Source organism: Phalangium opilio, unplaced genomic scaffold (assembly GCF_054372755.1).
Source record: "Phalangium opilio isolate 3A_F unplaced genomic scaffold, DU_Popi_V2 ptg000019l_1, whole genome shotgun sequence".
NCBI lineage: Eukaryota > Metazoa > Arthropoda > Arachnida > Opiliones > Phalangiidae > Phalangium > Phalangium opilio.
In genome coordinates, this window is record NW_028324152.1 from 4,232,404 (window position 1) to 4,259,018 (window position 26,615).

General features: G+C 45.8%; 7 non-coding genes across 7 annotated transcripts; 6 read left to right on the plus strand and 1 right to left on the minus strand.

Moving 5' to 3' along the window:
• Nucleotides 1–11,949: 11,949 nt before the first annotated feature.
• TRNAS-GCU (transfer RNA serine (anticodon GCU)) lies at nucleotides 11,950–12,022 on the minus strand. Its single transcript has one exon. It is a non-coding gene; the product is annotated as a tRNA-Ser (tRNA).
• A 1,114-nt stretch (nucleotides 12,023–13,136) lies between these two features.
• Nucleotides 13,137–13,209, plus strand: TRNAK-CUU (transfer RNA lysine (anticodon CUU)). The gene has a single exon. It is a non-coding gene; the product is annotated as a tRNA-Lys (tRNA).
• A 515-nt stretch (nucleotides 13,210–13,724) lies between these two features.
• TRNAD-GUC (transfer RNA aspartic acid (anticodon GUC)) lies at nucleotides 13,725–13,797 on the plus strand. Its single transcript has one exon. It is a non-coding gene; the product is annotated as a tRNA-Asp (tRNA).
• Nucleotides 13,798–14,606: 809 nt separating this feature from the next.
• Nucleotides 14,607–14,679, plus strand: TRNAD-GUC (transfer RNA aspartic acid (anticodon GUC)). The gene has a single exon. It is a non-coding gene; the product is annotated as a tRNA-Asp (tRNA).
• A 5,067-nt stretch (nucleotides 14,680–19,746) lies between these two features.
• Nucleotides 19,747–19,819, plus strand: TRNAI-GAU (transfer RNA isoleucine (anticodon GAU)). The gene has a single exon. It is a non-coding gene; the product is annotated as a tRNA-Ile (tRNA).
• A 2,863-nt stretch (nucleotides 19,820–22,682) lies between these two features.
• On the plus strand, nucleotides 22,683–22,755 carry TRNAD-GUC (transfer RNA aspartic acid (anticodon GUC)). The gene has a single exon. It is a non-coding gene; the product is annotated as a tRNA-Asp (tRNA).
• A 3,012-nt stretch (nucleotides 22,756–25,767) lies between these two features.
• On the plus strand, nucleotides 25,768–25,840 carry TRNAD-GUC (transfer RNA aspartic acid (anticodon GUC)). Its single transcript has one exon. It is a non-coding gene; the product is annotated as a tRNA-Asp (tRNA).
• The last annotated feature ends 775 nt before the right edge of the window (nucleotides 25,841–26,615 follow it).

Below are 26,615 nucleotides of genomic sequence, written 5' to 3' on the forward strand. Positions count from 1 at the left end.
GATTTCTTCTTGAAAATTGAATTTAAACAGTTTTTTGAATGAATATCGTTACATTTGCTTGAATTAAAGCAAAAAGTACAAAAATAATGGTTTCAGTGGTTATATTTGAAAATAGTGAAAAAATTCTCAAAATGTGCATGTCTGGTCGAGAAACGTCGATTTTGAAAATGGTTTAAAAATCGAGGTACATTTTTATTTATTGATCAATCGAGATTAAATCACTTTTATTGAGTATTTAGTAGGTAATTAAGCTGAATACGGTCAAATATTTGTCCAGAAAAAAATGCATTCTCAAGTGTACCGAAAAAATCGCATGTATTTTTACATCAAGATACAAAATCCGTGACAACGATTTCTTACTGAAAATTCATTTTGAACCGTTTTTTGAATGAATATCGTTACATTTGCTTGAATTGCAGCAAAAAATACAAAAATAATGGTTTCAGTGGTTATATTTGAAAATAGTGAAAAAATTCTCAAAATGTGCTTTTCTGGTCGAGAAACGTCGATTTTGAAAAAGGTATTAAAAATCGAGGTACATTTTTATTTATTGATCAATCGAGATGAAATCACTTTTAATGAGTATTTTATAGGTAATTAAGCCGAATTCGGTCAAAAATTTGTCCAGAAGAAAATGCATTCAAAAGTATACCGAAAAAATCGCATGTTTTTTTTCTTCAAGATACAAAATCCGTGACAACGATTTTTTACTGAAAATTGAATTTGAACAGTTTTTTGAATGAATATCGTTATATTTGCTTGAATTATAGCAAAAAATACAAAAATAATGGTTTCAGTGGTTATATTTGAAAATAGTGAAAAAATTCTCAAAATGTGCTTTTCTGGTCGAGAAACGTCGATTTTGAAAATGGTTTAAAAATCGAGGTACATTTTTATTTATTGATCAGTCGAGATGAAATCACTTTTATTGAGTATTTAGTAGGTAATTAAGCTGAATACGGTCAAAAATTTGTCCAGAAAAAATGCATTCAAAAGTCTCAGATGTGACGTAAAAAGTCAGAGTTTTTCCAAAATACCTGACGAACATTTAATTTTTGGTTTTCCGTGGCTCAATTGATAGCACGTTCGGCTGTTAACCGAAAGGATGGTCGTTCGAGCCCACCCGGGAGCGGTGTTGTGAGGTCTCAGATGTGACGTAAAAAGTCAAAGTTTTTCCACAATACCTGACAACCATTTAATTTCTGAGCTTCCGTGGCTCAATGGTTAGCGCGTTCGGCTGTTAACCGAAAGGTTGGTGGTTCCAGCCCACCCGGGAGAGGTGTTGTGGGGTCTCAGATGTAGCGTAAAAAGTCGTTTTTCACAATACCGGACAACCATTTAATTTCTGAGGTTCCGTGGCTCAATGGTTAGCGCGTTCGGATGTTATCTGAAAGGATGGTGGTTCGAGCACACCCGGGAGCGGTGCTGTGAGGTCTCAGATGTTACGTAAAAAGTCAAAGTTTTTCAACAATACCTGACGACTATTTAATTTTTGGGCTTCGGTGGCGCAATGGTTAGCGCATTCGGCTGTTAACCGAAAGGTTGGTGGTTCGAGCCCATCCGGGAGCGGTGTTGTGAGGTCTCAGATTTGACGTATAAAGTCAAAGTTTTTCCACAATTCCTGACGACCCTTTAATTTCAGAGTTTCCTTGGCTCAATCAATACGGCGTTCGGCTTTAAACCGATAGTTTGGTGGTTCGAGCCCATCCGGGAGCGGTGTTGTGAGGTCTCAGATGTGACGTAAAAAGTCAAAGTTTTTCCACAATATCTGACAACCATTTAATTTCTGAGCTTCCGTGGCTCAATGGTTAGCGCGTTCGGCTGTTAACCGAAAGGTTGGTGGTTCCAGCCCACCCGGGAGAGGTGTTGTGAGGTCTCAGATGTGACGTAAAAAGTCAAAGTTTTTCCACAATACCTGACAACCATTGAATTTCTGAGCTTCCGTGGCTCAATGGTTAGCGCGTTCGGCTGTTAACTGAAAGGTTGGAGGTTCGAGCCCATCCGGGAGCGGTGTTGTGAGGTCTCAGATGTGACGTAAAAAGTCAAAGTTTTTCCACAATACCTGACGACGATATAATTTTTGGGCTTCCGTTACGCAACGGTTATCGCGTTCATCTGTTAACCGAAAGGTTGGTGGTTCGGGCCCACCCGGGAGCGGTGTTGTGGGGTCTCAGATGTAGCGTAAAAAGTCATAAGTTTTCCACAATACATGAAAACATTTTAAATTCTAATTTTCCGTGGCGCAATGCTTAGTGCGTTCGGCTGTTAACCGAATGGTTGGTGGTTCGAGCCCATCCAGGAGCGGTGTTGTGAGGTCTCAGATGTGACGTAAAAAGTCAAAGTTTTTCCACAATACCTGACAACGATTTAATTTCTGAGCTTCCGTGGCTCAATGGTTAGCGCGTTCGGCTGTTAACCGAAAGGTTGGTCGTTCGAGCCCACCCGGGAGCGGTGTTGTGAGATATCAAATGTAACGTAAAAAGTCAAAGTTTTTCCACAATACCTGACAACATTTTAAATTCTAAGCTTCCGTGGCGCAATGCTTAGTGCGTTCGGCTGTTAACCGAAAGGTTGGAGGTTCGAGCCCATCCGGGAGCGGTGTTGTGAGGTCTCAGATGTGACGTAAAAAGTCAAAGTTTTTCCACAATACCTGACGACGATATAATTTTTGGGCTTCCGTTGCGCAACGGTTATCGCGTTCATCTGTTAACCGAAAGGTTGGTGGTTCGGGCCACCCGGGAGCGGTGTTGTGAGATCTCAGAACGAACGTAAAAAGCCAAAGTTTTTCCACAATACCTGACAACATCTTAAATTCTAAGCTTCCATGGCGCAATGCTTAGTGCGTTCGGCTGTTAACCGAAAGGTTGGAGGTTCGAGCCCATCCGGGAGCGGTGTTGTGAGGTCTCAGATGTGACGTAAAAAGTCAAAGTTTTTCCACAATACCTGACGACGATATAATTTTTGGGCTTCCGTTGCGCAATGGCTAGCGCATTCGGCTGTAAACCGAAAGGTTGGTGGTTCTAGCCCATCCCGGAGCGGTGTTGTGGAGTCTCATATGTGACGTAAAAAGTCGTTTTTCACAATACCGGACAACCATTTAATTTCTGAGGTTCCGTGGCTCAATGGTTAGCGCGTTCGGATGTTATCTGAAAGGATGGTGGTTCGAGCACACCCGGGAGCGGTGCTGTGAGGTCTCAGATGTTACGTAAAAAGTCAAAGTTTTTCCACAATACCTGACAACCATTTAATTTCTGAGCTTCCGTGGGTCAATGGTTAGCGCGTTCGGCTGTTAACCGAAAGGTTGGTGGTTCCAGCCCACCCGGGAGAGGTGTTGTGGGGTCTCAGATGTAGCGTAAAAAGTCGTTTTTCACAATACCGGACAACCATTTAATTTCTGAGGTTCCGTGGCTCAATGGTTAGCGCGTTCGGATGTTATCTGAAAGGATGGTGGTTCGAGCACACCCGGGAGCGGTGCTGTGAGGTCTCAGATGTTACGTAAAAAGTCAAAGTTTTTCAACAATACCTGACGACTATTTAATTTTTGGGCTTCCGTGGCGCAATGGTTAGCGCATTCGGCTGTTAACCGAAAGGTTGGTGGTTCGAGCCCATCCGGGAGCGGTGTTGTGAGGTCTCAGATTTGACGTATAAAGTCAAAGTTTTTCCACAATTCCTGACGACCCTTTAATTTCAGAGTTTCCTTGGCTCAATCAATACGGCGTTCGGCTTTAAACCGATAGTTTGGTGGTTCGAGCCCATCCGGGAGCGGTGTTGTGAGGTCTCAGATGTGACGTAAAAAGTCAAAGTTTTTCCACAATATCTGACAACCATTTAATTTCTGAGCTTCCGTGGCTCAATGGTTAGCGCGTTCGGCTGTTAACCGAAAGGTTGGTGGTTCCAGCCCACCCGGGAGAGGTGTTGTGAGGTCTCAGATGTGACGTAAAAAGTCAAAGTTTTTCCACAATACCTGACAACCATTGAATTTCTGAGCTTCCGTGGCTCAATGGTTAGCGCGTTCGGCTGTTAACTGAAAGGTTGGAGGTTCGAGCCCATCCGGGAGCGGTGTTGTGAGGTCTCAGATGTGACGTAAAAAGTCAAAGTTTTTCCACAATACCTGACGACGATATAATTTTTGGGCTTCCGTTACGCAACGGTTATCGCGTTCATCTGTTAACCGAAAGGTTGGTGGTTCGGGCCCACCCGGGAGCGGTGTTGTGGGGTCTCAGATGTAGCGTAAAAAGTCATAAGTTTTCCACAATACATGAAAACATTTTAAATTCTAATTTTCCGTGGCGCAATGCTTAGTGCGTTCGGCTGTTAACCGAATGGTTGGTGGTTCGAGCCCATCCAGGAGCGGTGTTGTGAGGTCTCAGATGTGACGTAAAAAGTCAAAGTTTTTCCACAATACCTGACAACGATTTAATTTCTGAGCTTCCGTGGCTCAATGGTTAGCGCGTTCGGCTGTTAACCGAAAGGTTGGTCGTTCGAGCCCACCCGGGAGCGGTGTTGTGAGATATCAAATGTAACGTAAAAAGTCAAAGTTTTTCCACAATACCTGACAACATTTTAAATTCTAAGCTTCCGTGGCGCAATGCTTAGTGCGTTCGGCTGTTAACCGAAAGGTTGGAGGTTCGAGCCCATCCGGGAGCGGTGTTGTGAGGTCTCAGATGTGACGTAAAAAGTCAAAGTTTTTCCACAATACCTGACGACGATATAATTTTTGGGCTTCCGTTGCGCAACGGTTATCGCGTTCATCTGTTAACCGAAAGGTTGGTGGTTCGGGCCACCCGGGAGCGGTGTTGTGAGATCTCAGAACGAACGTAAAAAGCCAAAGTTTTTCCACAATACCTGACAACATCTTAAATTCTAAGCTTCCATGGCGCAATGCTTAGTGCGTTCGGCTGTTAACCGAAAGGTTGGAGGTTCGAGCCCATCCGGGAGCGGTGTTGTGAGGTCTCAGATGTGACGTAAAAAGTCAAAGTTTTTCCACAATACCTGACGACGATATAATTTTTGGGCTTCCGTTGCGCAATGGCTAGCGCATTCGGCTGTTAACCGAAAGGTTGGTGGTTCTAGCCCATCCCGGAGCGGTGTTGTGGAGTCTCATATGTGACGTAAAAAGTCAAAATTTTTCCACAATACCTGACGAACATTTATGTTTTGGGCTTCCGTGGCGCAATGGTTAGCGCATTCGGCTGTTAACCGAAAGGTTGGTGGTTCGGGCCCACCCAAGAGAGGTGTTGAGGGGTCTCAGATGTAGCGTAAAAAGTCATAAGTTTTCCACAATACATGACAACATTTTAAATTCTAATTTTCCGTGGCGCAATGCTTAGTGCGTTCGGCTGTTAACCGAATGGTTGGTGGTTCGAGCCCATCCGAGAGCGGTGTTGTGAGGTCTCAGATGTGACGTAAAAAGTCAAAGTTTTTCCACAATACCTGACAACCATTTAATTTCTGAGCTTCCGTGGGTCAATGGTTAGCGCGTTCGGCTGTTAACCGAAAGGTTGACCGTTCGAGCCCACCCGGGAGCGTTGTTGTGAGATCTCAAATGTAACGTAAAAAGTCAAAGTTTTTCCACAATACCTGACAACCATTTAATTTCTGAGCTTCCGTGGGTCAATGGTTAGCGCGTTCGGCTGTTAACCGAAAGGTTGACCGTTCGAGCCCACCCGGGAGCGGTGTTGTGAGATCTCAAATGTAACGTAAAAAGTCAAAGTTTTTCCACAATACCTGACAACCATTGAATTTTTGGGCTTCCGTTGCGCAACGGTTATCGCGTTCATCTGTTAACCAAAAGGTTGGTGGTTCGGGCCACCCGGGAGCGGTGTTGTTAGATCTCAGAAGGAACGTAAAAAGCCAAAGTTTTTCCACAATACCTGACAACATTTTAAATTCTAAGCTTCCATGGCGCAATGCTTAGTGCGTTCGGCTGTTAACCGAAAGGTCGGTGGTTCGAGCCCACCCGGGAGCGGTGTTGTGAGGCCTCAGATGTGACGTAAAAAGTCAAAGTTTTCCCACAATACCTGACGAACATTTATTTTTTGGGCTTCCGTGGCGCAATGGTTAGCGCGTTCGGCTGTTAATCGAAAGGTTGGTGGTTCCAGCCCACCCGGGAGAGGTGTTGTGGGGTCTCAGATGTGGCGTAAAAAGTCATAAGTTTTCCACAATACCTGACAACATTTTAGATTTTAAGCTTCCGTGGCGGAATGCTTAGTGCGTTCGGCTGTTAACCAAAAGGGTGGTGGTTCGAGCCCATCTGGGAGCGGTGTTGTGAGGTGTCAGCTGTAACCCAGAATATAAAAGTTTTTCCACAATACCTGACAACATTTTAAATTCTAATTTTCCGTGGCGCAATGCTTAGTGCGTTCGGCTGTTAACCGAATGGTTTTTGGTTCGAGCCCATCCCGGAGCGGTGTTTTGGAGTCTCATATTTGACGTAAAAAGTCAAAGTTTTTCCACAATACCTGACGGCCATTTAATTTTTGGGCTTTCGTGGCGCAATGGTTAGCGCGTTCGGCTGTTAACCGAAAGGTTGGTGGTTCGAGCCCATACGGGAGCGGTGTTGTGAGGTCTCAGATGTGACGTAAAAAGTCAAAGTTTTTCCACAATACCTGACAACCATTGAATTTCTGAGCTTCCGTGGCTCAATGGTTAGCGCGTTCGGCTGTTAACTGAAAGGTTGGTGGTTCGAGCCCATCCGGGAGCGGTGTTGTGAGGTCTCAGATGTGACGTAAAAAGTCAAAGTTTTTCCACAATACCTGACGACGATATAATTTTTGGGCTTCCGTTGCGCAACGGTTATCGCGTTCTTCTGTTAACCGAAAGGTTGGTGGTTCGGGCCCACCCGGGAGCGGTGTTGTGAGATCTCAGAAGGAACGTAAAAAGCCAAAGTTTTTCTACAATACCTGACAACATTTTAAATTCTAAGCTTCCATGGCGCAATGCTTAGTGCGTTCGGCTGTTAACCGAAAGGTCGGTGGTTCGAGCCCACCCGGGAGCGGTGTTGTGAGGCCTCAGATGTGACGTAAAAAGTCAAAGTTTTCCCACAATACCTGACGAACATTTATTTTTTGGGCTTCCGTGGCGCAATGGTTAGCGCATTCGGCTGTTAACCGAAAGGTTGGTGGTTCGAGCCCATCCGAGAGCCGTGTTGTGAGGTCTCAGATGTGACGTAAAAAGTCAAAGTTTTTCCACAATACCTGACAACCATTTAATTTCTGAGCTTCCGTGGGTCAATGGTTAACGCGTTCGGCTGTTAACCGAAAGGTTGGTCGTTCGAGCCCACCCGGGAGCGGTGTTGTGAGATCTCAAATGTAACGTAAAAAGTCAAAATTTTTCCACAATACCTGACAACCATTGAATTTCTGAGCTTTCGTGGCTCAATGGTTAGCGCGTTCGGCTGTTAACTGAAAGGTTGGAGGTTCGAGCCCATCCGGGAGCGGTGTTGTGAGGTCTCAGATGTGACGTAAAAGGTCAAAGTTTTTCCACAATACCTGACGACGATATAATTTTTGGGCTTCCGTTGCGCAACGGTTATCGCGTTCATCTGTTAACCGAAAGGTTGGTGGTTCGGGCCACCCGGGAGCGGTGTTGTGAGATCTCAGAAGGAACGTAAAAAGCCAAAGTTTTTCCACAATACCTGACAACATTTTAAATTCTAATCTTCCATGGCGCAATGCTTAGTGCGTTCGGCTGTTAACCGAAAGGTCGGTGGTTCGAGCCCACCCGGGAGCGGTGTTGTGAGGCCTCAGATGTGACGTAAAAAGTCAAAGTTTTCCCACAATACCTGACGAACATTTATTTTTTGGGCTTCCGTGGCGCAATGGTTAGCGCATTCGGCTGTTAACCGAAAGGTTGGTGGTTCGAGCCCATCCGAGAGCAGTGTTGTGAGGTCTCAGATGTGACGTAAAAAGTCAAAGTTTTTCCACAATACCTGACAACCATTTAATTTCTGAGCTTCCGTGGGTCAATGGTTAGCGCGTTCGGCTGTTAACCGAAAGGTTGGTCGTTCGAGCCCACCCGGGAGCGGTGTTGTGAGATCTCAAATGTAACGTAAAAAGTCAAAGTTTTTCCACAATACCTGACATCCATTGAATTTCTGAGCTTCCGTGGCTCAATGGTTAGCGCGTTCGGCTGTTAACTGAAAGGTTGGAGGTTCGAGCACATCCGGGAGCGGTGTTGTGAGGTCTCAGATGTGACGTAAAAGGTCAAAGTTATTCCACAATACCTGACGACGATATAATTTTTGGGCTTCCGTTGCGCAACGGTTATCGCGTTCATCTGTTAACCGAAAGGTTGGTGGTTCGGGCCACCCGGGAGCGGTGTTGTGAGATCTCAGAAGGAACGTAAAAAGCCAAAGTTTTTCCACAATACCTGACAACATTTTAAATTCTAAGCTTCCATTCTAAGCTTAAAATTGTACCTCGATTTTTAATAACATTTACGAAAACGACGTTTCTCGACCAGAGAAGCACATTTTGAGTATTTTTTCAATATTTTCAAATATAACCACTGAAACCATTATTTTTGTACTTTTTGCTTTATTTCAAGCAAATGTAACGATATTCATTCAAAAAACTGTTTATATTCAATTTTCAATAAGAAATCGTTGTCACAGATTTTGTATCTTGAAGAAAAAAAACATGCGATTTTTTCGGTACACTTTTGAATGCATTTTTTTCTGGACAAATTTTTGACCGACTTAAGCTTAATTACCTATAAAATACTCATTAAAAGTGATTTCATCTCGATTGATCAATAAATAAAAATGTACTTCGATTTTTAATACCTTTTTCAAAATCGATTTTCTCGACCAGAAAAGCACATTTTGAGAATTTTTTTCACTATTTTCAAATATAACCACTGAAACCATTATTTTTGTATTTTTTGCTATAATTCAAGCAAATATAACGATATTCATTCAAAAAACTGTTCAAATTCAATTTTCAGTAAAAAATCGTTGTCACGGATTTTGTATCTTGAAGAAAAAAACATGCGATTTTTTCGGTACACTTTTGAATGCATTTTTTTCTGGACAAATTTTGACCGAATTCAGCTTAATTACCTACAAAATACTCATTAAAAGTGATTACATCTCGATTGATCAATAAATAAAAATGTACCTCGATATTTAATAACATTTTCGAAAACGACGTTTCTCGACCAGAGAAGCACATTTTGAGTATTTTTTCAATATTTTCAAATATAACCACTGAAACCATTATTTTTGCACTTTTTGCTTTAATTCAAGCAAATGTAACGATATTCATTCAAAAAACTGTTTAAATTCAATTTTAATTAAGAAATCGTTGTCACGGATTTTGTATCTTGAAGAAAAAAAAACATGCGATTTTTTCGGTACACTTTTGAATGCATTTTCTTCTGGACAAATTTTTGAACGAATTCGGCTTAATTATCTATAAAATACTTAATAAAAGTGATTTCATCTCGATTGATCAATAAATAAAAATAAATCAAAAAACCATTGACCCACGGAAGCTCAGAAATTAAATGGTTGTCAGGTATTGTGGAAAAACTTTGGCTTTTTACGTTCCTTCTGAGATCTCACAACACCGCTCCCGGGTGGGCCCGAACCACCAACCTTTCGGTTAACAGAAGAAGGCGATAACCGTTGCGCAACGGAAGCCCAAAAATTATATCGTCGTCAGGTATTGTGGAAAAACTTTGACTTTTTACGTCACAGCTGAGACCTCACAACACCGCTCCCGGATGGGCTCGAACCACCAACCTTTCAGTTAACAGCCGAACGCGCTAACCATTGAGCCACGGAAGCTCAGAAATTCAATGGTTGTCAGGTATTGTGGAAAAACTTTGACTTTTTACGTCACATCTGAGACCTCACAACACCGCTCCCGTATGGGCTCGAACCACCAACCTTTCGGTTAACAGCCGAACGCGCTAACCATTGCGCCACGAAAGCCCAAAAATTAAATGGCCGTCAGGTATTGTGGAAAAACTTTGACTTTTTACGTCACATATGAGACTCCAAAACACCGCTCCGGGATGGGCTCGAACCACCAACCTTTCGGTTAACAGCCGAATGCGCTAACCATTGCGCCACGGAAGCCCAAAAAATAAATGTTCGTCAGGTATTGTGGGAAAACTTTGACTTTTTACGTCACATCTGAGGCCTCACAACACCGCTCCCGGGTGGGCTCGAACACCGACCTTTCGGTTAACAGCCGAACGCACTAAGCATTGCGCCATGGAAGCTTAGAATTTAAAATGTTGTCAGGTATTGTGGAAAAACTTTGGCTTTTTACGTTCCTTCTGAGATCTCACAACACCGCTCCCGGGTGGCCCGAACCACCAACCTTTCGGTTAACAGATGAACGCGATAACCGTTGCGCAACGGAAGCCCAAAAATTATATCGTCGTCAGGTATTGTGGAATAACTTTGACCTTTTACGTCACATCTGAGACCTCACAACACCGCTCCCGGATGTGCTCGAACCTCCAACCTTTCAGTTAACAGCCGAACGCGCTAACCATTGAGCCACGGAAGCTCAGAAATTCAATGGTTGTCAGGTATTGTGGAAAAACTTTGACTTTTTACGTTACATTTGAGATCTCACAACACCGCTCCCGGGTGGGCTCGAACGACCAACCTTTCGGTTAACAGCCGAACGCGCTAACCATTGACCCACGGAAGCTCAGAAATTAAATGGTTGTCAGGTATTGTGGAAAAACTTTGACTTTTTACGTCACATCTGAGACCTCACAACACTACTCTCGGATGGGCTCGAACCACCAACCTTTTCAGTTAACAGCCGAATGCGCTAACCATTGCGCCACGGAAGCCCAAAAAATAAATGTTCGTCAGGTATTGTGGGAAAACTTTGACTTTTTACGTCACATCTGAGGCCTCACAACACCGCTCCCGGGTGGGCTCGAACCACCGACCTTTCGGTTCCAAAGCTCAAAGGCCGTTTCCGAAAGGGATCCGCTACAGACGAACCGAAGAGAAGACGTGAAGAAGAAGAAGAAGGAAGATGAAAAGAAGAAGAAAAACAACACCTAAACAGAACTGAAACAGATAAGGCACACGAACTGAGCTAAAGCAGATAATTAAGAAGATACACAAAGACAATTACATTTTACATTGTTTTTATTTTTATTCATTTCTATTTAAAACTGTCGGAAGAAATACATTTGTTTTTATTCATTCATTTCTATTTAAAACTGTCGGGAGAAAAAGAGATGTATTTGTTTTTATTCATTCATTTCTATTTAAAACTGTCGGGAGAAAAAAAGATGTTACATTTGAATTTCGTACCTATTAGTACTTGTAATAACTTCCACTAGAGGACGCCATCCTCTTAACAAGGATGACGTCATCTAGGAGAGGAGTCCGTGGAAGGCTCGGCTAGCGGCCGGCACTCGGACTCGCGCAGTCATAGACTCCAGTTATGCAGTCGAATAAACCATATTAATTCTTAAAGCAATGTGTCATTTAATCACACTTAACAACATCTGAGACCTCACAACACCGCTCTCGGATGGGCTCGAACCTCCAACCATTCGGTTAACAGCCGAACGCACTAAGCATTGCGCCACGGAAAATTAGAATTTAAAATGTTGTCAGATATTGTGGAAAAACTTTTATATTCTGGGTTACAGCTGACACCTCACAACACCGCTCCCAGATGGGCTCGAACCACCACCCTTTTGGTTAACAGCCGACCCGCACTAAGCATTGCGCCACGGAAGCTTAAAATTTAAAATGTTGTCAGGTATTGTGGAAAACTTATGACATTTTACGCCACATCTGAGACCCCACAACACCTCTCCCGGGTGGTCCCGAACCACCAACCTTTCGGTTAACAGCCGAATGCGTTAACCATTGCGCCACGGAAGCCCAAAAAATAAATGTTCGTCAGGTATTGTGGAAAAATTTTGACTTTTTACGTCACATATGAGACTCCACAACACCGCTCCGGGATGGGCTCGAACCACCAACCTTTCGGTTAGCAGCCGAATGCGCTAACCATTGCGCCACGGAAGCCCAAAAAATAAATGTTCGTCAGGTATTGTGGGAAAACTTTTTACGTCACATCTGAGGCCTCACAACACCGCTCCCGGGTGGGCTCGAACCACCAACCTTCCGGTTAACAGCCGAACGCACTTAGCATTGCGCCACGGAAGCTTAGAATTTAAAATGTTGTCAGGTATTGTGGAAAAACTTTGATTTTTACGTTACATTTGATATTTCACAACACCGCTCCCGGTGGGCTCGAACGACCAACCTTTCGGTTAACAGCCGAACGCGCTAACCATTGAGCCACGGAAGCTCAGAAATTAAATGGTTGTCAGGTATTGTGGAAAAACTTTGACTTTTTACGTCACATATGAGACTCCACAACACCGCTCCGGGATGGGCTCGAACCGCCAACCTTTCGGTTAACAGCCGAATGTGCTAACCATTGCGCCACGGAAGCCCAAAAAATGAATGTTCGTCAGGTATTGTGGGAAAACTTTGACTTTTTACGTCACATCTGAGGCCTCACAACACCGCTCCCGGGTGGGCTCGAACCACCGACCTTTCGGTTAACAGCCGAACGCACTAAGCATTGCGCCATGGAAGCTTAGAATTTTAAATGTTGTCAGGTATTGTAGAAAAACTTTGGCTTTTTACGTTCCTTCTGAGATCTCACAACACCGCTCCCGGGTGGGCCCGAACCACCAACCTTTCGGTTAACAGATGAACGCGCTAACCATTGCGCCACGGAAGCCCAAAAATTAAATGGCCGTCAGGTATTGTGGAAAAACTTTGACTTTTTACGTCACATATACGTCCACAATACATGACAACATTTTAAATTCTAATTTTCCGTGGCGCAATGCTTAGTGCGTTCGGCTGTTAACCGAAAGGTTGGTGGTTCGAGCCCATCCGGGAGCGGTGTTGTGAGGTCTCAGATGTGACGTAAAAAGTCAAAGTTTTTCCACAATACCTGACAACCATTGAATTTCTGAACTTCCGTGGCTCAACGGTTATTGCGTTCATCTGTTAACCGAAAGGTTGGTGGTTCGGGCCACCCGGGAGCGGTGTTTTGAGATCTCAAAAGGAACGTAAAAAGCCAAAGTTTTTCCACAATACCTGACAACATTTTAAATTCTAAGCTTCCATGGCGCAATGCTTAGTGCGTTCGGCTCTTAACCGAAAGGTCGGTGGTTCGAGCCCACCCGGGAGCGGTGTTGTGAGGCCTCAGATGTGACGTAAAAAGTCAAAGTTTTTCCACAATACCTGACGGCCATTTAATTTTTGGGCTTCCGTGGCGCAATGGTTAGCGCGTTCGGCTGTTAACCGAAAGGTTGGTGGTTCGAGCCCATCCCGGAGCGGTGTTGTGGAGTCTCATATGTGACGTAAAAAGTCAAAGTGTTTCCACAATACCTGACGGCCATTTAATTTTTGGGCTTCCGTGGCGCAATGGTTAGCGCGTTCGGCTGTTAACCGAAAGGTTGGTGGTTCGAGCCCATCCGGGAGCGGTGTTGTGAGGTCTCAGATGTGACGTAAAAAGTCAAAGTTTTTCCACAATACCTGACGACGATATAATTTTTGGGCTTCCGTTGCGCAACGGTTATCGCGTTCATCTGTTAACCGAAAGGTTGGTGGTTCGGGCCCACCCGGGAGCGGTGTTGTGAGATCTCAGAAGGAACGTAAAAAGCCAAAGTTTTTCTACAATACCTGACAACATTTTAAATTCTAAGCTTCCATGGCACAATGCTTAGTGCGTTCGGCTGTCAACCGAAAGGTCGGTGGTTCGAGCCCACCCGGGAGCGGTGTTGTGAGGCCTCAGATGTGACGTAAAAAGTCAAAGTTTTCCCACAATACCTGACAACCATTTAATTTCGGAGCTTCCGTGGCTCAATGGTTAGCGCGTTCGGCTGTTAACCGAAAGGTTGGTCGTTCGAGCCCACCCGGGAGCGGAGTTGTGAGATATCAAATGTAACGTAAAAAGTCAAAGTTCTTCCACAATACCTGACAACGTTTTAAATTCTAAGCTTCAGTGGCGCAATGCTTAGTGCGTTCATCTGTTAACCGAAAGGTTGGTGGTTCGAGCCCATCCGGGAGCGGTGTTGTGAGGTCTTAGATGTGACGTAAAAAGTCAAAGTTTTTCCACAATACCTGACGGCCATTTAATTTTTGGGCTTCCGTGGCGCAATGGTTAGCGCGTTCGGCTGTTAACCGAAAGGTTGGTGGTTCGAGCCCATACGGGAGCGGTGTTGTGAGGTCTCAGATGTGACGTAAAAAGACAAAGTTTTTCCACAATACCTGACAACCATTGAATTTCTGAGCTTCCGTGGCTCAATGGTTAGCGCGTTCGGCTGTTAACTGAAAGGTTGGTGGTTCGAGCCCATCCGGGAGCGGTGTTGTGAGGTCTCAGATGTGACGTAAAAAGTCGAAGTTTTTCCACAATACCTGACGACGATATATTTTTTGGGCTTCCGTTGCGCAACGGTTATCGCGTTCATCTGTTAACCGAAAGGTTGGTGGTTCGGGCCCACCCGGGAGCGGTGTTGTGAGATCTCAGAAGGAACGTAAAAAGCCAAAGTTTTTCTACAATACCTGACAACATTTTAAATTCTAAGCTTCCATGGCACAATGCTTAGTGCGTTCGGCTGTCAACCGAAAGGTCGGTGGTTCGAGCCCACCCGGGAGCGGTGTTGTGAGGCCTCAGATGTGACGTAAAAAGTCAAAGTTTTTCCACAATACCTGACAACGTTTTAAATTCTAAGCTTCCGTGGCGCAATGCTTAGTGCGTTCGGCTGTTAACCGAAAGGTTGGTGGTTCGAACCCATCCGGGAGCGGTGTTGTGAGGTCTCAGATGTGACGCAAAAAGTCAAAGTTTTTCCACAATACCTGACAAACATTGAATTTCTGAGCTTCCGTGGCTCAAGGGTTAGCGCGTTCGGCTGTTAACTGAAAGGTTGGAGGTTCGAGCCCATCCGGGAGCGGTGTTGTGAGGTGTCAGATGTGACGTAAAAGGTTCAAGTTTCTCCACAATACCTGACGACGATATAATTTTTGGGCTTCCGTTGCGCAACGGTTATCGCGTTCATCTGTTAACCGAAAGGTTGGTGGTTCGGGCCACCCGGGAGCGGTGTTGTGAGATCTCAGAAGGAACGTAAAAAGCCAAAGTTTTCCACAATACCTGACAACATTTTAAATTCTAAGCTTCCATGGCGCAATGCTTAGTGCGTTCGGCTGTTAACCAATAGGTTGGTGGTTCGAGCCCACCCGGGAGAGGTGTTGTGGGGTCTCAGATGTAGCGTGAAAAGTCATAACTTTTCCACAATACCTGAAAAACATTTCATTTCCGAGTTTCCGTGGCTCAATGGTTAGCGCGTTCGGCTGTAATCCAACAGGTTGGTGGTTCGAGCCCACCCGGGAGCGGTGTTTTGGGATCTCAAATGTAACGTAAAAAGGCAAAGTTTTTCCACAATACCTGTCGACCATTTAATTTTTGGGCTTCCGTGGCGCAATGGTTAGCGCGTTCAGCTGTTAACCGAAAGGTTGTTGGTTAGAGCCCACCCGGGATTGGTGTTGTAGGGTCTCAGATGTAGCGTGAAATGTCATCACTTTTCCACAATACCTGAAAAACCTTTAATTTCTGAGTTTCCATGGCTCAATGGTTAGGGCGTTCGGCTGTTAACCAATAGATTGGTGGTTCGAGCATACCCGGGAGCGGTGTTGTGAGGTCTCTGATGTGACGTAAAAAGTCAGAGTTTTTCCACAATACCTGACTAACATTTAATTTTTGGGCTTCCGTGGCGCAATGGTTAGCGCGTTCGGCTGTTAACTGAAAGGTTGGTGGTTCGAGCCCATACGGGAGCGGTGTTGTGAGGTCTCAGATGTGACGTAAAAAGACAAAGTTTTTCCACAATACCTGACAACCATTGAATTTCTGAGCTTCCGTGGCTCAATGGTTAGCGCGTTCGGCTGTTAACTGAAAGGTTGGTGGTTCGAGCCCATCCGGGAGCGGTGTTGTGAGGTCTCAGATGTGACGTAAAAAGTCAAAGTTTTTCCACAATACCTGACGACGATATAATTATTGGGCTTCCGTTGCGCAACGGTTATCGCGTTCATCTGTTAACCGAAAGGTTGGTGGTTCGGGCCCACCCGGGAGCGGTGTTGTGAGATCTCAGATGTAGCGTAAAAAGTCATAAGTTTTCCACAATACATGAAAACATTTTAAATCCTAATTTTCCGTGGCGCAATGCTTAGTGCGTTCGGCTGTTAACCGAAAGGTCGGTGGTTCGAGCCCACCCGGGAGCGGTGTTGTGAGGCCTCAGATGTGACGTAAAAAGTCAAAGTTTTTCCACAATACCTGACGGCCATTTAATTTTTGGGCTTCCGTGGCGCAATGGTTAGCGCGTTCGGCTGTTAACCGAAAGGTTGGTGGTTCGAGCCCATACGGGAGCGGTGTTGTGAGGTCTCAGATGTGACGTAAAAAGACAAGGTTTTTCCACAATACCTGACAACCATTGAATTTCTGAGCTTCCGTGGCTCAATGGTTAGCGCGTTCGGCTGTTAACTGAAAGGTTGGTGGTTCGAGCCCATCCGGGAGCGGTGTTGTGAGGTCTCAGATGTGACGAAAAAAGTCAAAGTTTTTCCACAATACCTGACGGCCATTTAATTTTTGGGCTTCCGTGGCGCAATGGTTAGCGCGTTCGGCTGTTAACCGAAAGGTTGGTGGTTCGAGCCCATACGGGAGCGGTGTTGTGAGGTCTCAGATGTGACGTAAAAAGACAAAGTTTTTCCACAATACCTGACATCCATTGAATTTCTGAGCTTCCGTGGCTCAATGGTTAGCGCGTTCGGCTGTTAACTTAAAGGTTGGTGGTTCGAGCCCATCCGGGAGCGGTGTTGTGAGGTCTCAGATGTGACGTAAAAAGTCAAAGTTTTTCCACAATACCTGACGACGATATAACTATTGGGCTTCCGTTGCGCAACGGTTATCGCGTTCATCTGTTAACCGAAAGCTTGGTGGTTCGGGCCCACCCGGGAGCGGTGTTGTGAGATCTCAGATGTAGCGTAAAAAGTCATAAGTTTTCCACAATACATGAAAACATTTTAAATCCTAATTTTCCGTGGCGCAATGCTTAGTGCGTTCGGCTGTTAACCGAAAGGTCGGTGGTTCGAGCCCACCCGGGAGCGGTGTTGTGAGATATCAAATGTAACGTAAAAAGTCAAAGTTTTTCCACAATACCTGACAACGTTTTAAATTCTAAGCTTCCGTGGCGCAATGCTTAGTGCGTTCGGCTGTTAACCGAAAGGTCGGTGGTTCGAGCCCACCCGGGAGCGGTGTTGTGAGGCCTCAGATGTGACGTAAAAAGTCAAAGTTTTTCCACAATACCTGACGGCCATTTTATTTTTGGGCTTCCGTGGCGCAATGGTTAGCGCGTTCGGCTGTTAACCGAAAGGTTGGTGGTTCGAGCCCATACGGGAGCGGTGTTGTGAGGTCTCAGATGTGACGTAAAAAGACAAAGTTTTTCCATAATACCTGACAACCATTGAATTTCTGAGCTTCCGTGGCTCAATGGTTAGCGCGTTCGGCTGTTAACCGAAAGGCTGGTCGTTCGAGCCCACCCGGGAGCGGTGTTGTGGAGTCTCATATGTGACGTAAAAAGTCAAAGTTTTTCCACAATATCTGACGGCCATTTAATTTTTGGGCTTCCGTGGCGCAATGGTTAGCGCGTTCGGCTGTTAACCGAAAGGTTGGTGGTTCGAGCCCATACGGGAGCGGTGTTGTGAGGTCTCAGATGTGACGTAAAAAGACAAAGTTTTTCCACAATACCTGACAACCATTTAATTTCTGAGCTTCCGTGGCTCAATGGTTAGCGCGTTCGGCTGTTAACTGAAAGGTTGGTGGTTCGAGCCCATCCGGGAGCGGTGTTGTGAGGTCTCAGATGTGACGTAAAAAGTCAAAGTTTTTCCACAATACCTGACGACGATATAATTTTTGGGCTTCCGTTGCGCAACGGTTATCGCGTTCATCTGTTAACCGAAAGGTTGGTGGTTCGGGCCCACCCGGGAGCGGTGTTGTGAGATCTCAGAAGGAACGTAAAAAGCCAAAGTTTTTCTACAATACCTGACAACATTTTAAATTCTAAGCTTCCATGGCAAATGCTTAGTGCGTTCGGCTGTTAACCGAAAGGTCGGTGGTTCGAGCCCACCCGGGAGCGGTGTTGTGAGATATCAAATGTAACGTAAAAAGTCAAAGTTTTTCCACAATACCTGACAACGTTTTAAATTCTAAGCTTCCGTGGCGCAATGCTTAGTGCGTTCGTCTGTTAACCGAAAGGTTGGTGGTTCGAGCCCATCCGGGAGCGGTGTTGTGAGGTCTCAGATGTGACGCAAAAAGTCAAAGTTTTTCCACAATACCTGACAAACATTGAATTTCTGAGCTTCCGTGGCGCAATGGTTAGCGCGTTCGGCTGTTAACCGAAAGGTTGGTGGTTCGAGCCCATACGGGAGCGGTGTTGTGAGGTCTCAGATGTGACGTAAAAAGACAAAGTTTTTCCACAATACCTGACAACCATTTAATTTCTGAGCTTCCGTGGCTCAATGGTTAGCGCGTTCGGCTGTTAACTGAAAGGTTGGTGGTTCGAGCCCATCCGGGAGCGGTGTTGTGAGGTCTCAGATGTGACGTAAAAAGTCAAAGTTTTTCCACAATACCTGACGACGATATAATTTTTGGGCTTCCGTTGCGCAACGGTTATCGCGTTCATCTGTTAACCGAAAGGTTGGTGGTTCGGGCCCACCCGGGAGCGGTGTTGTGAGATCTCAGAAGGAACGTAAAAAGCCAAAGTTTTTCTACAATACCTGACAACATTTTAAATTCTAAGCTTCCATGGCACAATGCTTAGTGCGTTCGGCTGTTAACCGAAAGGTCGGTGGTTCGAGCCCACCCGGGAGCGGTGTTGTGAGATATCAAATGTAACGTAAAAAGTCATAGTTTTTACACAATACCTGACAACGTTTTAAATTCTAAGCTTCCGTGGCGCAATGCTTAGTGCGTTCGGCTGTTAACCGAAAGGTTGGTGGTTCGAGCCCATCCGGGAGCGGTGTTGTGAGGTCTCAGATGTGACGCAAAAAGTCAAAGTTTTTCCACAATACCTGACAAACATTGAATTTCTGAGCTTCCGTGGCTCAATGGTTAGCGCGTTCGGCTGTTAACTGAAAGGTTGGAGGTTCGAGCCCATCCGGGAGCGGTGTTGTGAGGTCTCAGATGTGACGTAAAAGGTCAAAGTTTTTCCACAATACCTGACGACGATATAATTTTTGGGCTTCCGTTGCGCAACGGTTATCGCGTTCATCTGTTAACCGAAAGGTTGGTGGTTCGGGCCACCCGGGAGCGGTGTTGTGAGATCTCAGAAGGAACGTAAAAAGCAAAAGTTTTCCACAATACCTGACAACATTTTAAATTCTAAGCTTCCATGGCGCAATGGTTAGTGCGTTCGGCTGTTAACCGAAAGGTCGGTGGTTCGAGCCCACCCGGGAGCGGTGTTGTGAGGCCTCAGATGTGACGTAAAAAGTCAAAGTTTTTCCACAATACCTGACGGCCATTTAATTTTTGGGCTTCCGTGGCGCAATGGTTAGCGCGTTCGGCTGTTAACCGAAAAGTTGGTGGTTCGAGCCCATACGGGAGCGGTGTTGTGAGGTCTCAGATGTGACGTAAAAAGACAAAGTTTTTCAACAATACCTGACAACCATTGAATTTCTGAGCTTCCGTGGCTCAATGGTTAGCGCGTTCGGCTGATAACTGAAAGGTTGGTGGTCCGAGCCCATCCGGGAGCGGTGTTGTGAGGTCTCAGATGTGACGTAAAAAGTCAAAGTTTTTCCACAATACCTGACGACGATATAATTTTTGGGCTTCCGTTGCGCAACGGTTATCGCGTTCATCTGTTAACCGAAAGGTTGGTGGTTCGGGCCCACCCGGGAGCGGTGTTGTGAGATCTCAGAAGGAACGTAAAAAGCCAAAGTTTTTCTACAATACCTGACAACATTTTAAATTCTAAGCTTCCATGGCACGATGCTTAGTGCGTTCGGCTGTCAACCGAAAGGTCGGTGGTTCGAGCCCACCCAGGAGCGGTGTTGTGAGGCCTCAGATGTGACGTAAAAAGTCAAAGTTTTCCCACAATACCTGACAACCATTTAATTTCGGAGCTTCCGTGGCTCAATGGTTAGCGCGTTCGGCTGTTAACCGAAAGGTTGGTCGTTCGAGCCCACCCGAGAGCGGTGTTTTGAGATATCAAATGTAACGTAAAAAGTCAAAGTTTTTCCACAATACCTGACAACGTTTTAAATTCTAAGCTTCCGTGGCGCAATGCTTAGTGCGTTCGGCTGTTAACCGAAAGGTTGGTGGTTCGAGCCCATCCGGGAGCGGTGTTGTGAGGTCTCAGATGTGACGCAAAAAGTCAAAGTTTTTCCACAATACCTGACAAACATTGAATTTCTGAGCTTCCGTGGCTCAATGGTTAGCGCGTTCGGCTGTTAACTGAAAGGTTGGAGGTTCGAGCCCATCCGGGAGCGGTGTTGTGAGGTCTCAGATGTGACGTAAAAGGTCAAAGTTTTTCCACAATACCTGACGACGATATAATTTTTGGGCTTCCGTTGCGCAACGGTTATCGCGTTCATCTGTTAACCGAAAGGTTGGTGGTTCGGGCCACCCGGGAGCGGTGTTGTGAGATCTCAGAAGGAACGTAAAAAGCCAAAGTTTTCCACAATACCTGACAACATTTTAATTTCTAAGCTTCCATGGCGCAATGCTTAGTGCGTTCGGCTGTTAACCGAAAGGTCGGTGGTTCGAGCCCACCCGGGAGCGGTGTTGTGAGGCCTCAGATGTGACGTAAAAAGTCAAAGTTTTTCCACAATACCTGACGGCCATTTAATTTTTGGGCTTCCATGGCGCAATGGTTAGCGCGTTCGGCTGTTAACCGAAAGGTTGGTGGTTCGAGCCCATACGGGAGCGGTGTTGTGAGGTCTCAGATGTGACGTAAAAAGACAAAGTTTTTCCACAATACCTGACAACCATTTAATTTCTGAGCTTCCGTGGCTCAATGGTTAGCGCCTTCGGCTGTTAACTGAAAGGTTAGTGGTTCGAGCCCATCCGGGAGCGGTGTTGTGAGGTCTCAGATGTGACGTAAAAAGTCAAAGTTTTTCCACAATACCTGACGACGATATAATTTTTGGGCTTCCGTTGCGCAACGGTTATCGCGTTCATCTGTTAACCGAAAGGTTGGTGGTTCGGGCCCACCCGGGAGCGGTGTTGTGAGATCTCAGAAGGAACGTAAAAAGCCAAAGTTTTTCTACAATACCTGACAACATTTTAAATTCTAAGCTTCCATGGCACAATGCTTAGTGCGTTCGGCTGTTAACCGAAAGGTCGGTGGTTCGAGCCCACCCGGGAGCGGTGTTGTGAGATATCAAATGTAACGTAAAAAGTCAAAGTTTTTCCACAATACCTGACAACGTTTTAAATTCTAAGCTTCCGTGGCGCAATGCTTAGTGCGTTCGGCTGTTAATCGAAAGGTTGGTGGTTCGAGCCCATCCGGGAGCGGTGTTGTGAGGTCTCAGATGTGACGCAAAAAGTCAAAGTTTTTCCACAATACCTGACAAACATTGAATTTCTGAGCTTCCGTGGCTCAATGGTTAGCGCGTTCGGCTGTTAACTGAAAGGTTGGAGGTTCGAGCCCATCCGGGACCGGTGTTGTGAGGTCTCAGATGTGACGTAAAAGGTCAAAGTTTTTCCACAATACCTGACGACGATATAATTTTTGGGCTTCCGTTGCGCAACGGTTATCGCGTTCATCTGTTAACCGAAAGGTTGGTGGTTCGGGCCACCCGGGAGCGGTGTTGTGAGATCTCAGAAGGAACGTAAAAAGCCAAAGTTTTCCACAATACCTGACAACATTTTAAATTCTAAGCTTCCATGGCGCAATGCTTAGTGCGTTCGGCTGTTAACCGAATGGTTGGTGGTTCGAGCCCATCCGGGAGCGGTGTTGTGAGGTCTCAGATGTGACGTAAAAAGTCAAAGTTTTTCCACAATACCTGACAACCATTTAATTTCTGAGCTTCCGTGGCTCAATGGTTAGCGCGTTCGGCTGTTAACCGAAAGGTTGGTCGTTCGAGCCCACCCGGGAGCGGTGTTGTGGAGTCTCATATGTGACGTAAAAAGTCAAAGTTTTTCCACAATATCTGACGGCCATTTAATTTTTGGGCTTCCGTGGCGCAATGGTTAGCGCGTTCGGCTGTTAACCGAAAGGTTGGTGGTTCGAGCCCATACGGGAGCGGTGTTGTGAGGTCTCAGATGTGATGTAAAAAGACAAAGTTTTTCCACAATACCTGACAACCATTTAATTTCTGAGCTTCCGTGGCTCAATGGTTAGCGCGTTCGGCTGTTAACTGAAAGGTTGGTGGTTCGAGCCCCTCCGGGAGCGGTGTTGTGAGGTCTCAGATGTGACGTAAAAAGTCAAAGTTTTTCCACAATACCTGACGACGATATAATTTTTGGGCTTCCGTTGCGCAACGGTTATCGCGTTCATCTGTTAACCGAAAGGTTGGTGGTTCGGGCCCACCCGGGAGCGGTGTTGTGAGATCTCAGAAGGAACGTAAAAAGCCAAAGTTTTTCTACAATACCTGACAACATTTTAAATTCTAAGCTTCCATGGCACAATGCTTAGTGCGTTCGGCTGTCAACCGAAAGGTCGGTGGTTCGAGCCCACCCGGGAGCGGTGTTGTGAGGCCTCAGATGTGACGTAAAAAGTCAAAGTTTTCCCACAATACCTGACAACCATTTAATTTCGGAGCTTCCGTGGCTCAATGGTTAGCGCGTTCGGCTGTTAACCGAAAGGTTGGTCGTTCGAGCCCACCCGAGAGCGGTGTTGTGAGATATCAAATGTAACGTAAAAAGTCAAAGTTTTTCCACAATACCTGACAACGTTTTAAATTCTAAGCTTCCGTGGCGCAATGCTTAGTGCGTTCGGCTGTTAACCGAAAGGTTGGTGGTTCGAGCCCATCCGGGAGCGGTGTTGTGAGGTCTCAGATGTGACGCAAAAAGTCAAAGTTTTTCCACAATACCTGACAAACATTGAATTTCTGAGCTTCCGTGGCTCAATGGTTAGCGCGTTCGGCTGTTAACTGAAAGGTTGGAGGTTCGAGCCCATCCGGGAGCGGTGTTGTGAGGTCTCAGATGTGACGTAAAAGGTCAAAGTTTTTCCACAATACCTGACGACGATATAATTTTTGGGCTTCCGTTGCGCAACGGTTATCGCGTTCATCTGTTAACCGAAAGGTTGGTGGTTCGGGCCACCCGGGAGCGGTGTTGTGAGATCTCAGAAGGAACGTAAAAAGCCAAAGTTTTCCACAATACCTGACAACATTTTAATTTCTAAGCTTCCATGGCGCAATGCTTAGTGCGTTCGGCTGTTAACCGAAAGGTCGGTGGTTCGAGCCCACCCGGGAGCGGTGTTGTGAGGCCTCAGATGTGACGTAAAAAGTCAAAGTTTTTCCACAATACCTGACGGCCATTTAATTTCTGAGCTTCCGTGGCGCAATGGTTAGCGCGTTCGGCTGTTAACTGAAAGGTTGGTGGTTCGAGCCCATCCGGGAGCGGTGTTGTGAGGTCTCAGATGTGACGTAAAAAGTCAAAGTTTTTCCACAATACCTGACGACGATATAATTATTGGGCTTCCGTTGCGCAACGGTTATCGCGTTCATCTGTTAACCGAAAGGTTGGTGGTTCGGGCCCACCCGGGAGCGGTGTTGTGAGATCTCAGATGTAGCGTAAAAAGTCATAAGTTTTTCCACAATACCTGACGGCCATTTAATTTTTGGGCTTCCGTGGCGCAATGTTTAGCGCGTTCGGCTGTTAACCGAAAGGTTGGTGGTTCGAGCCCATCCCGGAGCGGTGTTGTGGAGTCTCATATGTGACGTAAAAAGTCAAAGTTTTTCCACAATACCTGACGGCCATTTAATTTTTGGGCTTCCGTGGCGCAATGGTTAGCGCGTTCGGCTGTTAACCGAAAGGTTGGTGGTTCGAGCCCATACGGGAGCGGTGTTGTGAGGTCTCAGATGTGACGTAAAAAGTCATAAGTTTTCCACAATACATGACAACATTTTAAATTCTAATTTTCCGTGGCTCAATGGTTAGCGCGTTCGGCTGTTAACTGAAAGGTTGGTGGTTCGAGCCCATCCGGGAGCGGTGTTGTGAGGTCTCAGATGTGACGTAAAAAGTCAAAGTTTTTCCACAATACCTGACGACGATATAATTTTTGGGCTTCCGTTGCGCAACGGTTATCGCGTTCATCTGTTAACCGAAAGGTTGGTGGTTCGGGCCACCCGGGAGCGGTGTTGTGAGATCTCAGAAGGAACGTAAAAAGCCAAAGTTTTTCCACAATACCTGACAACATTTTAAATTCTAAGCTTCCATGGCGCAATGCTTAGTGCGTTCGGCTGTTAACCGAAAGGTCGGTGGTTCGAGACCACCCGGGAGCGGTGTTATGAGGCCTCAGATGTGACGCAAAAAGTCAAAGTTTTCCCACAATACCTGACGAACATTTATTTTTTGGGCTTCCGTGGCGCAATGGTTAGCGCATTCGGCTGTTAACCGAAAGGTTGGTGGTTCGAGCCCATACCGGAGCGGTGTTGTGGAGTCTCATATGTGACGTAAAAAGTCAAAGTTTTTCCACAGTACCTGACGGCCATTTAATTTTTGGGCTTCCGTGGCGCAATGGTTAGCGCGTTCGGCGGTTAACTGAAAGGTTGGTGGTTCGAGCCCATACGGGAGCGGTGTTGTGAGGTCTCAGATGTGACGTAAAAAGTCAAAGTTTTTCCACAATACCTGACGGCCATTTAAATTTCGGGCTTCCGTGGCGCAATGGTTAGCGCGTTCGGCTGTTAACCGAAAGGTTGGTGGTTCGAGCCCATACGGGAGCGGTGTTGTGAGGTCTCAGATGTGACGTAAAAAGACAAAGTTTTTCCACAATACCTGACAACCATTGAATTTCTGAGCTTCCGTGGCTCAATGGTTAGCGCGTTCGGCTGTTAACTGAAAGGTTGGTGGTTCGAGCCCATCCGGGAGCGGTGTTGTGAGGTCTCAGATGTGACGTAAAAAGTCAAAGTTTTTCCACAATACCTGACGACGATATAATTATTGGGCTTCCATTGCGCAACGGTTATCGCGTTCATCTGTTAACCGAAAGGTTGGTGGTTCGGGCCCACCCGGGAGCGGTGTTGTGAGATCTCAGATGTAGCGTAAAAAGTCATAAGTTTTCCACAATACATGAAAACATTTTAAATTCTAATTTTCCGTGGCGCAATGGTTAGCGCGTTCGGCTGTTAACCGAAAGGTTGGTCGTTCGAGCCCACCCGGGAGCGGTGTTGTGAGATATCAAATGTAACGTAAAAAGTCAAAGTTTTTCCACAATACCTGACAACATTTTAAATTCTAAGCTTCCGTGGCGCAATGCTTAGTGCGTTCGGCTGTTAACCGAAAGGTTGGTGGTTCGAGCCCACCCGGGAGCGGTGTTGTGAGGTCTCAGATGTGACGTAAAAAGTCAAAGTTTTTCCACAATACCTGACGACGATATAATTTTTGGGCTTCCGTTGCGCAACGGTTATCGCGTTCATCTGTTAACCGAAAGGTTGGTGGTTCGGGCCCATCCGGGAGCGGTGTTGTGAGATCTCAGAAGGAACGTAAAAAGCCAAAGTTTTTCTACAATACCTGACAACATTTTAAATTCTAAGCTTCCATGGCACAATGCTTAGTGCGTTCGGCTGTCAACCGAAAGGTCGGTGGTTCGAGCCCACCCGGGAGCGGTGTTGTGAGGCCTCAGATGTGACGTAAAAAGTCAAAGTTTTCCCACAATACCTGACAACCATTTAATTTCGGAGCTTCCGTGGCTCAATGGTTAGCGCGTTCGGCTGTTAACCGAAAGGTTGGTCGTTCGAGCCCACCCGGGAGCGGTGTTGTGAGATATCAAATGTAACGTAAAAAGTCAAAGTTTTTCCACAATACCTGACAACGTTTTAAATTCTAAGCTTCCGTGGCGCAATGCTTAGTGCGTTCGGCTGTTAACCGAAAGGTTGGTGGTTCGGGCCACCCGGGAGCGGTGTTGTAAGATCTCAGAAGGAACGTAAAAAGTCATAAGTTTTCCACAATACATGAAAACATTTTAAATTCTAATTTTTCGTGGCGCAATGCTTAGTGCGTTCGGCTGTTAACCGAATGGTTGGTGGTTCGAGCCCATCCGGGAGCGGTGTTGTGAGGTCTCAGATGTGACGTAAAAAGTCAAAGTTTTTCCACAATACCTGACAACCATTGAATTTCTGAGCTTCCGTGGCTCAATGATTAGCGCGTTCGGCTGTTAACTGAAAGGTTGGAGGTTCGAGCCCATCCGGGAGCGGTGTTGTGAGGTCTCAGATGTGACGTAAAAAGTCAAAGTTTTTCCACAATACCTGACGACGATATAATTTTTGGGCTTCCGTTGCGCAACGGTTATCGCGTTCATCTGTTAACCGAAAGGTTGGTGGTTCGGGCCACCCGGGAGCGGTGTTGTGAGATCTCAGAACGAACGTAAAAAGCCAAAGTTTT